Consider the following 16607-nt stretch of genomic DNA (forward strand, 5'->3'; position numbering starts at 1 on the left):
ACAGAGGGGTCGTCTACTTCGGGGCCCAACGTTCAGAAGTGAACGCTGAATGGTGTGGGCCGAATCGCTCCTGTGTACAACAGCACTGTAAAGTGTCGTCAGATCTGCCACAGACTGCTGCCTATAATGCTTTGACGAGGCGCGCAGCCCCCCGGCAAGTTCTCTGATGACGCGGGATAGTCCGGTACCATGTCACCTACTCTCACGGATGGATCTAGGACTCGGTTCTGAGAGGGATCACACTTCGTTACTGTCTCTATCTCCTCCCCTCATCCCTCCTTCCAACTGTAACTTGCCGTCTCCCCGTCACTTTTAACGTGCCACGGATACGTACGGCTTCAACAATTACAAAATTAAATTATATAAAATATGTTAATTCCCTCAGACTTCAAGAAGAATATAATAATTCAAATCCCAAAGAAAGCAGGTGTTGACAGATGTGAAAATTACCGAACTATCAGTTTAATAAGTCACAGCTGCAAAATACTAATGCGTATTCTTTACAGACGAATGGAAAAACTGGTAGAAGCCGACCTCGGTGAAGATCAGTTTGGATTCCGTAGAAACGTTGGAACACGTGAGGCAATACTGACCCTACGACTTATCTTACAAGAAAGATGAAGGAAAGGCAAACCTACGTTTCTAGCATTTGTAGACTTAGAGAAAACTTTTGACAATGTTGACTGGAATACTCTCTTTCAAATTCTGAAGGCGGCAGGGGTAAAATACAGGGAGCGAAAGGCTATTTACAACTTGTACAGAAAGCAGATGGCAGTTATAAGAGTCGAGGGACATGAAAGGGAAGCAGTGGTTGGGAAGGGAGTAAGACAGGGTTGTAGCCCCTCCCCGATGCTATTCAATCTGTGTATTGAGCAAGCAGTAAAGGAAACAAAAGAAAAGTTCGGAGTAGGTATTAAAACCCATGGAGAAGAAATAAAAACTTCGAGGTTCGCCGATGACATTGTAATTCTGTCAGAGACAGCAAAGGACGTGGAAGAGCAACTGAACGGAATGGACAGTGTCTTGAAAGGAGGGTATAAGATGAACATCAACAAAAGCAAAACGAGGATAATGGAATGTAGTCGAATTAAATCGGGTGATGCTGAGGGAATTAGATTAGGAAATGAGACGCTTAAAGTAGTAAATGAGTTTTGCCATTTGGGGAGCAAAATAACTGATCATCGTCGAGGTAGACTGGGAATGGCAAGGAAAGCGTTTCTGAAGAAGAGAAATATGTTAACATCAAGTACAGATTTAAGTGTCTGGAAGTCGTTTCTGAAAGTATTTGTATGGAGTGTAGCCATGTATGAAAGTGAAACGTGGGCGATAAATAGTTTAGATAAGAAGAGAATAGAAGCTTTCGAAATGTGGTGTTACAGAAGAATGCTGAAGATTAGATGGGTAGATCACATAACTAATGAGGCGGTATTGAATAGAATTGGGAATAAGAGGAGTTTGTGGCACAACTTGACTAGAAGAAGGGATCGGTTGGTAGGACATGTTCTGAGGCATCAAGGGATCACCAATTTAGTACTGGAGGGCAGCGTGGAGGGTAAAAATCGTAGAGGGACACCAAGAGATGAATACACTAAGCAGATTCAGAAGGATGTAGGCTGCAGTAGGTACTGGGAGATGAAGAAGCTTGCAGAGGATAGAGTAGCAGGGAGAGCTCCATCAAACCAGTCTCAGGACTGAAGACCACAACAACAACAATATTGTAATCATAAGCTTTTTAACTACCATAAAATATTTTAATGTAATAATAATACGAGGGCCGATCAATATACAGAGGCGTCCAAAAAAATGTATCCACTGTTTAAAAGTTCATAACTGGCAAAGTAATTGACGGAGTTGTCTCATCTTTGGTAGTGTAATAGTTTGTAGTTCCGGCAATCGCCACACAAGCGTTGTATTGCGTTGTTTTGTTTTGTCAGATGATAGTCGCCAGATATTCAGTGTTTTGTTCTTAGTTTGCGCCGGCCGAAGTGGCCGTGCGGTTAAAGGCGCTGCAGTCTGGAACCGCAAGACCGCTACGGTCGCAGGTTCGAATCCTGCCTAGGGCATGGATGTTTGTGATGTCCTTAGGTTAGTTAGGTTTAACTAGTTCTAAGTTCTAGGGGACTAATGACCTCAGCAGTTGAGTCCCATAGTGCTCAGAGCCATTTGAACCACCATTTTCTTAGTTTGCAACTAGTTACTCGAGTAAACATGGCTGGCGCAGGGCTTACATTCGATGAAAGGAAGTCAGTTTTGAAGTGGTATTTTACGAACGAAAACATTAATGAGGTTCAACGGCAATGACGAAAAGAGAATCAAACAGAGCCACCGACACGTTTAACGTTTCGTCGCATTCGAGACAAATTTGAAGCCGAAGGCTGTGTTAAAGATGCACACAAACAACGATCTGGACGACCTGTAACAGTAACAAGTCGAGCTAACTCCCGTCGTGTGTTACAACAATTCACTCGCTCACCACAGGAGTCTGTGAGACAGTGTGCCCGTGAAACTGGAGTGAGTCGCTCAAGTGTTCGGCGAATTTTGAAGACAGCAAAGTGGAAGTGCTACATCCCACGATTGCTACACGCAATGAACGAGGACGACCCAGATCGTAGAATAGAACACTGCGAGTGGTTTACTAAAATGGTTCGCAACGATGAAGAGTTTGCAGAGATGATTGTGTGATCTGATGAAGCACAGTTCAAACTCAACAGTACAGTAAATCGCCACAATTGCATCTACTGGGCCGCCGAAAATCCGAACGTCCATGTAGACAAAGCCGTGACTTTGCCAGCAGTAAATGTGTGGTGTGGGTTGTCTTACCAGGGCTTGATTGGGCCATTCTTCTTTGACGACACAGTTACCCGTGAGGTGTACCTTCAGAAGCTTCAGACATCCGTTTTACCTGCCATCCGAGACTTGTATGGAGACGAAAGTGTTTACTTTCAACAAGATGGTGCACCCAGCCCACTACCAAAATCGTGCTAGGGCGTATCTCGACGAAAATCTACCAGGAAGATGGGTAGGCTGTAGAGGTGCTGTGGAGTATCCGCCACGTTCCTCAGACCTAACTCATCTGGATTTTTACCTGTGCGGAACGCTAAAGGACGCCGTTTATCGACAAAAGCCACGCACATTGTATGAACTTCGAGAATCCATCGTAGATTTATGTGCAAATATCCAACTGAACACGTTGCAGTCAGTAGTTCGTGCTGCAGTCCAGCGGCATCGTTTGTGTGTGGATGTTAATGGTGACCATTTCGAACACATATCTTTAAGTTGGACTATAAGCTACACTTTCACCAAAAGTGAGACAACTCTGTTAATTAGTTTGCAAGTTATGGACTTTTAAACAGTGGATACTTTTTTTTTTTTTTTTTTTTTGGACCCCTCTGTACACTGCAACTTATTTCACTTGAAAAAATGCGAAATTTGTTGTGGGACATCGTGGAATATTACCGCTTCAGGTCCTATAGCTTCATGAAATTGCGACAGGTGGCGGCACTTAAACGTAGCTTTCAAAATGGCGTCCGTAACGGAGGTGCATTCCAAGCAGAGAGCTGTCATTGAGTTTCTTTTGGCGGGAAACCAGAGCATCGCAGATATTCATAGGCGCTTGCAGAATGTCTACGGAGACTTGGCAGTGAACAAAAGCACGGTGAGTCGTTGGGCAAGGCATCCGTCATCATCGCAACAAGGTCGCGTAAACCTGTCCAATCTCCCACGTGCCGGCCTGCCTCCATCAGTTGTCTCTCCTGCAATGTTGGAACGTGCGTGCACTGTCATTCGAGGTGATCGATGGATCACAATCTGACACCTCGTTGCATAAATGTACGCTTGTGTTGATAGTTCTAACACACTCGTCCACCAGTTGGGGTACTCACTCGTGCGTGCCCTCCCTGTTTCTCGACGCCTATTAGAAGACCATAAAGAGCAAGGAAGAAACATCTGTGCGGCATTGCTTGCGCCTTATGAAGCTGATCGTGACAATTTTTTGTCGATCATTCTCTCAGGCGATGAAATATGGGTTCATCACCTTGAACTGAAAACGAAACAGCAATCCATCGAATGGCGCCACACTACCTCACCTCTGAAGAAAAAGTCAAAGCCGCGCCCACAGACGGTAAAGTCATGGCGACTGTCTTTTTGACTCTTAAGAGGTTATTCTGTTCGATGTCCTCGCTCATGGTGCAACGATCAACTCTGAAGTGTATTGTGTTACCCTCAGGAAACTGAAGAAACGATTTCAGAATGTTCGTCACCACAAAAATGCAATCGAACTTCTCCTTCTCCATGACAACGAAAAGCCTCACATAAATTTGCGCACCCGAGAGGGGCTCTCGAAACTTAATTGGTCTGTTTTTGCTCAGCCACCCTACAGTCCGGATCTCGAGCCTACCGACTTCCATATGTTTATCCAAATGAAGGATGCATTGCGCGGGAAGCAGTGCGTGGATGATGGAGACGTTAGTGACGCAGGAAGACGTTTGCTCCCACGTCGACCAGCAGAATAGGTGCCATGCGGCCATATAGGCCCTCCCAGCCAGGTGGCGCTCCAGGTAGTCACATTGGACAGAGATAATGTTGAAAATACGATTTTGTAGCCAAAAGAGTAGGGAATAATACGTAATAAAATTATAAACAGCCGACCATTGTAACTGGTCGGCTGTTTATAATTTTATTACGTGAAACCGTTGCTGTTGTGCAGCTATGTTTAAAATATTGGAATAATATGTATTGGAATCCTGAATTAAACCAACCTGCTTTCACAAAAAAGTTGTTGCGTTACTTATTGAACGGCCCCCTCGTGGTCCGCAGCTCGTGGTCGTGCGGTAGCGTTCTCGCTTCTCGCGCCCTGGTTCCCTGGTTCGATTCCCGGCGGGGTCAGGGATTTTCTCTGCCTCGTGATGACTAGGTGTTGTGTGATGTCCTCAGGTTAGTTAGGTTTAAGTAGTTCTAAGTTCTAGGGGGCTGATGACCATAGATGTTAAGTCCCATAGTGCTCAGAGCCATTTGATTTTGAACGCCCCTCGTAATAATAATAATAATAATAATAATAATAATAATACTGTGACATGTTTACATCAGTGAACAGTACATTGCATTAGCTACAGGGATGGTCAGTAACCATTCCTTTGATTCGAAGAGAGCCGCATTATTTAGAAGATAAACTAACATAAGTGAAGAAACATAAAAACTGAAAATTTTTGGTACAATCTACATAACATATGGATACTGAAAAGAAGATATTTTGAGGCTAAATATTCTCCGTAAATAATGCATCGACAGATATGAATCGACATGAAGTGCGAGTATTTAAAAAAAAACCCAAGCTTGTCATTGAGTGTACATCGTCTGTGGCAATACTGACAATCTTTTCGAAAGGCATTGAATTTTTGACTAAAACACCATCCAGGGCTTCTTTAATCACACAGCCTTGAATGATATCCTTCAATGTAACCAGGTTTAGCGTCCCTTCCACCACCTTCGGTGATTTGTTACGTACGCCGGCCGGGGTGGCCGAACGGGTCTAGGCGCTACAGTCTGGAACCGCGCGACCGCTACGGTCGCAGGTTCGATTCCTGCCCCGAGAGCATGGATGTGTGTGATGTCCTTAGCTCAATCAGGTTTAAGTAGTTCTAAGTTCTAGGGGACTGATGACCACAGATGTTAAGTCCCATAGTGCTCAGAGCCTTTTGAACCAGAAACCACGGGAAAATGAATAAAGGCGGGAATAATTGAGATAAATAGCATTCCCTTCGTTTGAGCCCCGATAGTAAAGTCATTGTTTGCAAACTGGTGTTCACAATCGTAGTGCTTGGTAAAATATTGATAACTGTTGAGTACACGCTTCGATTTCAGGTCAGGACATCCCGTCGATATCGAAGTCTTTAGAGACGGAGCACAAGCCCGGATTGTGTAGAGATGGGGGAGGAAATCTGCCGTGCCCTTTCAAAGGAACCATCCCGCCGTTTGCCTGGATCGATTTATGGAAATTACGGGCGACCTAAATCTCGATGGCCGACGCGGGTTTGAACCGCCGTCCTCCTAAATGAGAGTCCAGTGTGCTGACCACTGTGCCACCTCGCTCGGTCTTAGAGTTTATACCGTATAAATTAACAGCGTGACTCGTGAACCTCTCAAATTTTTGGCGTGTGATTTTCGAAGGATACATTTTTCTGAAACAATTTCTTGGGCCCACAATGGGTCTATTCTAGTACGGCAATTGTCGGTTTGGCAATGCTTTCCGCACGCCTTGTCAGTTCGCACTCCCTTAGCAAACAGCGTCACTGTTTTGTCAGTGATTGTTGCTGATGCGTTGAGCACAGAGATTTCAGTAAAGACTTTCCTGTTGACCCTCAATTAGGGAAGGGGAAACTGAAATCATTCAGGTCAGAGTATAGTAACATCCATGTTTAGAAAGGAAGCAGGTTTGCCTTTTAATATTTCATAAAGAAAGAAACCTTACATAGAGATGAGTTTATAAAGGGGAATATTAAGCAAGTTGTTTCTATTTTATATACATGCTCGCTGCTAGACAAACAATAGTGAAGCGAGTTTCTGTTACCAGTGCCAATGTTGTGAATAATTTACAAAATCAATACTACTGAGTATTCAGTAATGAACCCGGTTTTCGACAAGTCTACAGAAATCGAAAATCGACGGCAACTTGTTATATTTGTATGATACTATACGCAACAAATGGAACTGAGCACTATAGGACTTAACTTCTGAGGTCATCAGTCCCCTACAACTTAGAACTACTTAAACCTAACTAACCTAAGGACATCACACACATCCATGCTCGGGGCAGGAATCGAACCTGCGACCGTAGCGGTCGCGCGGTTCCAGACTGTAGCGCCTAGACCCGTTCGGCCACCCCGGCCGGCGTACGTAACAAATCACCGAAGGTGGTGGAAGGGACGCTAAACCTGGTTACATTGAAGGATATCATTCAAGGCTGTGTGATTAAAGAAGCCCTGGATAGTGTTTTAGTCAAAAATTCAATGCCTTTCGAAAAGATTATCAGTATTGCCACAGACGACGCACACTCAATGACAATGTTGGGGCTTTTTAAATTCTCACACTACATGTCGATTCATATCTGTCGATGCATTATTTACGGAGAATATTTAGCGTCAAAATATGGTTTTTTCAGTATCCATATGTTATTGTACCAAAGATTTTCAGTTTTTATGTTTCTTCACTTCTGTGTATTATCATCATCTAAATCTTTTTAATTTTGCTATAAGAACGGAATAAAGTGCAGCAAAGTTTAATAAACGTTAAATATTGCTTTTGGCGAATCTGATATGAGTAAAAGAAGGCTTTACGAGTGATACAAGCATTTCCAAGAAGGCTGTGAAGGCGTTGCAAATGACGAGTGCTCTAGACACCCCAAACTCATCAACAGACGAAACTGTGGAAAAAGTGAAAGATATAATTATGTACGATCGCCGAACCGCAGTCAGAGAAGTTGGCGTAGAAATTTACTCTTTCCATGAGTTTTTACGTTGTATTAGGTATAAAACGTATGACAGCAAAATTTGCTCCAAAAGTGTGGAATTTCTAACAAAAACAGTAGCGCGTGCAAGTTTCTCAGGAGCCACTTGATCAGTGGTAGTCTTCCCGCTTCTCTCGCCCGCTAGTGGTCGTTCAAGCATTCATGGGCGGTTGGGGGTTAAAGACGTTTTCATTAGGTTTTTTTTGTAAAATTTTGACATAAACTATTTGGTAAGTAATTATTATTATATGCTTTAACCTGCTGCAACCCTGCTTTATAAGTTTTATAAAATAAAGTTACTTCCCTACTCTATAAATCAGCATTACTGAGGAACCGATGGACAGTTCAAATTTTTACTACTAACAGAGATACATTTGTGAGCGGTGGGTAAAAAACATTGAGTACCTCCGCGCTAGATGAAGTCAACAACGACGTAGAACTACTGAAACTCGTCATAACAGGTGATGAAACATCGGTTGACGGATATGACGTCGAAACTAACGCTCAGTCGTCCCTTTAAAATAAGCATTTTGTATCGCCACTACCGATAAAGCTTGACAAGACGGTGCAATCAAATGTGAAAGTTATGCTCACTGCGTTGTTTTATTTTTAACGCCATAGTAAACTATGACACGAGGTCGAACGATTAATAAGTACTGCATACAAGTTCAACGCCGTTTGCGTCAAGGAATTAAAAAAAAAAAAAAAACACCCGGATTTGTCGCGAAACAAATAGCTTTTGAGCCACGGTAAAGCACCTGCTCACGTTTCGTTGCCTGGTCTTGAATTTATGGCTAAAAGCATACGGTAATGATGTGCAGCCCCTGTATTCGTCAGACATGGCCCTGTGTGACTTTTTCTGTTCCCCGAAGCAAAGTAAACTTGAAATCACTTTTTTGCAAACACTGGTGACATTAAAAACGTGTCTCGCGGAGACCTAAAAGGTAACTCAAAGATCGCAGAGGCATAGGTGAATAATATCTAACGTGGAATATTTCGAAGGGGATGACATTGATATACACGAATAAATAAAATCCTTCAAAAAGAAACCACACCTCTTGTACGCAAAAAATGAGATGGTCATTATGCCACGACCCCCGGCTTGGAACCGTCCATACCTACTCGTCGCTTCACCGTCCTTCAACCACATCACGACATTATCACGTGAATAGCCTACAAGCTTCACCGTTTCTGAGATGTTCGTTCCGAGGCACTGGGAAAGTGTCAAAGTCGATTATGTCACTGGATTTTTTGTTTCGTGACCCAAATCGTCTCTGTTCGTCGCAGTTCCTATCATATGCTACCAGGGCTTGTCGAACAGACCTACTGACAAAGTTTTGATACGGAATCCAAGTCCGGGAACGCAACGTTTGGAAATAAAATAAACTAGTAGGCCAGATCGCAGTAGGCACACAAACTGAGAAGAGAAAAATATCGTCAGTCCCAATTGTAATTATGATGACGTCACATACATTTTCGTCGGAGTACAACAACGGCTATGAGAGACTGGTGCCTGGGGCCCTATTCAGTATCGTTCATACCGATCGGTGTAGAAGGTTAGTCTCGGTAGTGACGTCATTTTCGGTTCTTTATCGAAATATCCTATTCGGTAAGCTTCTGAGACTTGTTACCGAGCGGTCCTCCCACCGATTTTACGGCGATTGTACCGAGAGGTTTTGGATTTCGGTCTGGCACTGTCGATCAGTGAGCTGTGGTGTATGTACACCTATAATTTGTTATTTTAAACATATTTAGCGGTTTTAACTTTGGATTTAGTGATTTCGTTACTAAAGAATCACCAGAGGACGAATCCGGTTGGGAAGTGAGTTCATAATTGACTATTTTCCTTTGTTAGAAATATGGTTAGGTTCGGTAGTTACTGTGAATGATTACATCCGAAAAGAAAATTTCGGTCAATATTCTCTCAAAATACGTGTTATTTTTATGCAAATAAGAGTTTAAAGATCATTAAATATCAAGACATCGGCTCTGCTAACGTATATTACATGAGTATGAACTGACATTACTAGTGCCTTTGTGTACTTTTTCCCACAAATGGTTTAGTTAGTAACTATCGAAAGGTGTTTACAACTTTCAAGTAACAACTGAATGCAATTATGTGAAGCCTGATATTGGAAACCTTCCAAACTATCACGCATTTATGACTTACGCAGCACCGTTTGACAACGAAGTCAGCCTACGTTCCTCTACACAGTACTACAAGAATGGAGTGCAGTGTATCTGTTGTTTGGCGCGGCGAAGTGGTTAGCACGCGGGAATGCGTTACGAAAGGACACAGGTTCGCGCATAGCTGGGTGCAAAGTTTTTTTCTCTCTCTTCATATATCCAACACGTTCTGAGACATTGTTATTAGTGTAAGTTCATATTTTTCTGCAATATTCGTTATTACTTACATGTAAGAGCTCAATTCCTCAGTAATGATTTCGTGATTTCTGTGTGTTTAAAATACGAAATATTGTTGGAGATGAAATTGCTGTTAGTGAAACAACCGACAGTGACCTTTATATTTTTTCTTGTCAAAAATAATTCACCATTTTTCCCGAATATGTAGCGATTTCCGAGTATGCAGTTAGACAGGAATCTAAGAGCACAACTTAAATTACTGGGAATGTAACTAGCAGCGGTCATCTTCATAATCTTGCTTGTCACAAGTATTTATCTGCGATCGAATCCTCAACCACAGTAGACAGAGATGAAAGATCTCTGCCGTAATATTTTTAAGATGGTAGCACCATATACGAAACATTTTCATTCACTATTTGCATGTTATAAACTTCGGCGAACTGCAGGAGCTCTCGAAAACGCGTTTTTTTCCGTTTTGTTTTTTAAGACCCAAATCGCTGACGTATCATACAGGGAAGTGGGCTACTTAATCATTTGGATCTCTAGGAGTGAGTTATAACCAGATTCTGTTTATCTTCTTATTCTTTGAAACCCTCAGATTCAATTTTGCGGGTTTTTTATAGATCTATTAGTACAATGTGGTACTACACACTATTCCTGACTCATTTTCCGAAACGTAAAAAGACACGATGTCATTATGAATGAGAATAAGACGACATAATGTGGCACTGCAGTGCGCATGCGCGGATCTGCGGCCGCTTGCTTTTGATTGGCTTGCCCAACACAAACCGACAACAGCGCTTCGGTTCTCTAGACCCGAACGGTATCGCTACCAAAATGCATACTGAATAATGCAGGGACTCCAATTCGAGTACTAGACCGTTCGGTGCTCTTGAGTACCGAAACGATTGGCACAATGGCGGAAATATACAGAATAGTTACCCTGGGAGGGTTGAGTGTGCTGCTCCATGGATGTACCGCACTCTCGACTTTGAAGAGGCTGCCCTTCATCACGTAGAAAACAACCCCATGGCGTGTACCCGAAACATGACCATGCCATGGGCAAACACTTCAAAACTCGTTGTGTCCGCTGTGTGCGCAATGTGAAGCGGGTGATTTGCACGTGATCAATCTTCGAACCTCATTTCCATCCAAACGGTACGTTTCTGGACATGGGTTCCTTGTCAAATCTTCATCTCCTGAGTCCCCTCTAAAATCCCTAGAAGTCTCTATATCGAGTCGACAAAAGTCATGGGATAGCTCCCAGTATCGTGTCGGACATCCTTTTGCCCGAGGTAGTGGAGCAACTCACCGTGGCGTGGACTCAACAAGTCATTGGAAGCCCCTGCAGAAACATTGACCCACACTGCCTTCATAGCCGTCCGTAATTGCGAAAGTGTTGCCGATGAAGGATTTTGTTATGTCCCATAACTGTTCAATGCGATTCGTGTCGAACGATCAGGGAGGCCAAATCATTCGCGCGAATTGTCCAACCGTGAACAACTGTCGCCCGGCGGCATGGCGCATTGCCATCCATAGAAATTCCGTCATTGTTCGGAAACATGAAATCCATGAATGACTGCAAATGGTCGCCAAGTAGCCGAACATAGGCAACCACTTCCAGTCAATTATCAGGTCAGCTGGACCGGAGGACCAAGTCCATTCGATGTAAACAGAGCCCACACCCATATGGGGCCACCACCAGCTTGTACAGTGCGCCACACTCGAACCCTACCGTCAGCTCTTAGCAGCCGAAATCAGGACTCATCTGACCGGATCACGGTTTTCCAGTCGCCCAGGGTTCAACCGATGTGGTCACGAGCTCAGGAGACGTGCTGCAGGTGATGTCATGCTGTTAGCAAAGGTACTCGCGTCGGTCATCTGCACTCGTAGCCCATTAACGCCACATTTCACCACCCTGTCCTAACGAATACGTTCGTTGTACCTCCCACATTGATTTCTGCTGTAATTTCAAGTAGTGTTGCTTGTCTGTTAGCACTGATATCTCCACGGAAACCCTGCTGCTCTCGGTCGTTAAGCGACGGCCGTCGGCCACTGCATTGTCCGTGATGAGAAGTAATGCCTGAAATTTTTCATTCTCTGAGCGCTCTTGACACTGTGGATCTCGGAATATTGAATTCCCCAACGATTTCCGAAATGAAATGTCCCATGTGTCTAGCTCCAACTACAATACCGACTTGCAAGTCTGTTCATTCCCGTGGCGTGGCCATAATCATGTCGGAAACCTACTCACATGAATCACATGAGTACATGTGACAACTTCGCCAACGAACTGCCTTTTTATACCTTGTGTACGCGATACTACCGTCACCTGTATCTGTGTGTATCGCTACCCAATGACTTTTTCCACCTCATTGTAATCGGAGTTGTGACCCACCCTGTATACAGTACTTTCCTTGTAGCATCATGTGACCGCAGATCCACCAGGCAGCATTCATTCCCGCGGTAAGCAGTGGTCATAATGCTTTGGATCGTCAGTATGTTATGTACGGAGCTCTTAAAAACCGATATCGAAAGTAATGTTAAAATGCTGCACCCCTTGTTGAAGAATATTTGGCGCGAAGAGAAATCTTCAAAGGAGTGGAAAAAGGGAGTGGTGATAAGGCTCCTAAAAGTGGGAAATTTAACTTGCTTGGTTTTACATTGTTGTCAGTAGCCAGTAAGGTCCTAATCAGAATTGTTGTAAACAGCGTAAAAGGTACACGATCCGACAAAAAGAGCATCCATATTTGAAAAAGTAATTACAAACAAACAAACAAAGGTACTGAGAAAATACTTTTATTTGTGAACAACATGTATTATCCCATTTTAAATTAGCTGGTTTTAAAATTATGTCCGGTAAATGTCATCCATTGTTGACGCATTGACGAACCCGTTCGCGGAAGTTGTCCATAGTTCTTCGTGCCATTTCTGGTGGAAAGGCAGTCACTGCCTAGGTGATTATTTCCTTAGGTGCTTGCAGCGTTGTGGGGCGATGTTTGCGCTCTTGAGAATTTAAGTGTCTCCAGAGAGAAAAAAAATTACAGGGTGATAAATCGGGTGACTTTGGGGGGCCAGGCGATGACTCCTCCAAAGATAGAAGACGTCTAGGAAACAACGGCGCACCAAATTGTCACACGACGGCTGAGAAAGGGTCGCTGGTGAAGTTCCCTAGGGTTTTCCACTGCCCAGTTGTTTAATTACAGTACCTGGCAGGTGGAGTGGACCTCATCAGAAGAAATCAAGACAGTGCCAGCGGGAATATTCTGAAAAATTTCCCCACACAACCCTGCGAGTTGCAAAATCTTTCTCACTTAATTCTTGTGTAACCATCATTTAATATGGGTGCATGTGGAAACCTTGTGCAGGATTCTTCTTATACTCCTATCACTTTCTCACTTAATTCTTGGGTAACCATCATTTAGTATGGGTGCATGTGGAAACCTCTGTGCAGGATTCTTCTTGTACTCCTATCAGACAATCCCAGGGCAAATGTATGTTTATGTGCTGAACGCTTTGGAGATTGCTGAACGGACGTTCTCATGCGCGGCATATTTTCTGGCGTTATTACTGTCTGAGGTCGGCCAGTACATTTTTTTACAGTGCAGAACGTGATGCTGTAAAATCTGATACCGAAACTCGAATAATTTTTCGATCAGGAACAGAATCATATCGGTCAGATTCGAACCGAATGCGAAATGCTCGCTGACAAGTAAGCAGAGAACCACTAACTACAAAAGCAAAATGTTCACCTAGACAAGGCACTGCGTCTATTTAAAATGGCAGGTATACCGCTATCGATCGACAACCTCTCCACATCGGTATACCCACCACAGCCCTAACAGCGACATCTAATAATACGGGCGGTCTTTTTGCCGGACCCTGTACTTGAAAATCAACTGCGTATCGAACAGGCCACTTTTCGAGAACAACGCAGTTCTACTGATCTTAGAGCAAACTAAAGAATCCCAGGCAACAGTGTACCTGGCATTCATTGATTTTGAAAAGGCTTTCGATTTTGTGAAGCATAAAGCGTTATTGCAAGCGTTGCGGAAGTGTGGTAAACGTTAGAAGATTCTATAACAACAAACAACAAGATCTATATGATGACAACAAATTTTGTGTGCTCTACAACCAAAAACTCAGAGATCCAACAGAAGTAAAAACCGGAGTCCGGCAGGGTAGTATTTTTTCACCAATGCTTTTCCTATTTGTCAGCTATGAGTAAAGTCAATGCGGCCAAGAGACGAGGAATCGAATGGGGGATCCATGAACGTCTGGAGGATTTGGATTTCGCAGTCGACATAGTTTTAGTATATCAAAGGCTGGCAGGTATGAAAGCTAAATTAAACTCACTGAAAAAAGAAGCAGAGATCGCTGGTCTCAAGACAAACAGAAAGAAAGGAAAGGAGAACAAATTCGCTGCTTGTAGGGGAACAGCGAGTGTAGATTGTCAATTCATTCCTATAGGTGGGTAGTGTGGTGTCAGAAGATGGTGGAGCTCGAGATGAAGTGAAGAACCGCATAAAGAAGGCAAACGCTGCCTTCATACAATATGGCGAAACAGAAACATCGGATGCAAAACTAAAGTTCGTATTTTTAATACAAATGTAAAGGTAGGTAGGTTCACAAGGGACCAAACTGCAGAGTTCATCGGTCTACAAATGTGAAAGCTGTCCTTCTGTACACCAGGGAAAGTCGGAAAACAGACAATAAGTAGACATCACAGTTACAGAGGCTCATAAACGGGTATTTCCGACACATAATGAATATCTGGTGTCCATAAAAAATAATTAATGAGGAACTCTACTGAAAAACAAACTAGATACGTATAGAGAAACAGCTACGTGAAAGAAAGTGTAAATGGCTTGGGCACACATTGAGAAAGCCAGACGGAGTAGTTGAGAAGCAAGCATTGGAATGGTATCCTTACGCATCAATAAGTGGTCCAGAGATATGCGGAAGAGTTCGATGGAAGGGGAAGCAAGGAAGGAAGGCTGGCGATCAGAGGGCTAAATTGAGGAAAATGGCCAAAGGCAGAGATGAATAGCGAGGTTTGGAAAAGCAATATGGGGTTGAGGTGAGCCAGAGAGATATAAGGGGCTTTCAAAAAGAAACGAGCCGGAGTCTGGAATGCGCAAACCGGTGACAGGAGGGTAATATCGTGGCGTGTGTAACGAGGTGTGGTTCCGACCAGAGCGCGGAAGTTCACAGCCCGTCGCTAGAAGGCACGAGTGCACGTCACGTGACTATACAGAGCTAGCAACAGCATGCATCAATCGTCCAACGCTGCCAGTCGCAATTCAAACAGTGACATGGAGGCGTCAACCGAAGAACAAAGAGGTTTTGTTCGTTTTCTGACAGCGGAAGGAGTAGGAGGAACAGACATTCATCGACGAATGTCACAAGTGTACGGCGAACACTGCATGCCCCTTGCAAGAGTCAAGGCATGGCACAAGCGCTGCAGCGGAGGACGAGTGTCATTAGCCGATGATGCACGGTCTGGAGCACCACACTGCATTACCGATGACACCGTCCTGCTGGTGAATACACTCATTACCCAGGACTACCAAGTGACGGTAAAAGCCATCGCCGACGTGGTCGGATTGAGTGTCGGAAGTGTTCACACCATCATGAAGGAATGACTGCACATGTGCAAAGTGTGTGCCCGGTGGGTGCCCCACAGTCTTCAACCGCACCAGGAAGTATGTTGAATGGCCCACTGTCTTGTTTATCTGTAGCACTATGCTCAGGAAGGGAATGCATTCCTGGAACGAGTGGTGGCTGGAGATGAGTCATGGTGCCATCACTTCGAACCAGAATCAGAACGACAGAGTCTCCAGTGGAAGCATCTAGGGTCACCACCACCAAAAAAAGCCAAGGCCATCCACACGAGTGCAGGAAAGGTCATGCTGACGCTCTTCTTTGACCAAAATGATCTCCTTCTGATTCGCTTCCTGCAGCACGAGACAACAGTGAAAGCCCAGTTACTCGCAAACATCGACCACCTTTCGCCAAGCGATCAAATCAAACCGACCAGGCAATGTCACCCGTGGGGTCATTCTTCTCCACGACAATGCAAAGCCTCACACGGCCAAAATTCAAATGGGAGGTTCTTGGCCACCCTCCATACAGTCCGGACCTCTCTCCCAGTGATTACGTCATTTTTGGTCCCCTTAAAAAGGCTCTATAACGTTTGGATACAGTATTACTAGTGTCCTGCTTGACACAGTCAAGTCGTATAAATATCTGGATGTAACGTTGCAAAGTGATATGAAATGCAACGAGCGTGTGAGAAGGCGAATGGTCGTTTTCGGTTTATTGGGAGAATTTTAGCAAAAAGTGGTTCACTTGTAAAGGACACCGCATATAGGAAGTTGGTATGACCTATTCTTGAGTACTGCTCGAGTGTTTGGTTGTGATCCGTAGCAGGTCGGACTGAAGGAAGACATTGAAGCAGTTCAGAGGCGGGAGGCTGGATTTGTTACTGCTAGGTTCGAACAACACGCAAGTGTTACGGAGATGCTTCGGGAACTCAAATGGGAACCCCTGGAGGGAAGGTGACGTTTTTTTCGAGAAACACTATTGAGAAAATTTAGAAAACCTGCATTTGAAGCTGACTGCCGAATGATTCTACTGCCGCCAACATACATCGCGCATAGGGACCACGAAGACAAGATACTAGACATACGTGCTCATGCGGAGGCACACAGACAGTCGTTTCTTCCTCCCTCGATTTACG

This window comes from Schistocerca serialis, chromosome 6, assembly GCF_023864345.2.
Source record: "Schistocerca serialis cubense isolate TAMUIC-IGC-003099 chromosome 6, iqSchSeri2.2, whole genome shotgun sequence".
Lineage (NCBI taxonomy): Eukaryota > Metazoa > Arthropoda > Insecta > Orthoptera > Acrididae > Schistocerca > Schistocerca serialis.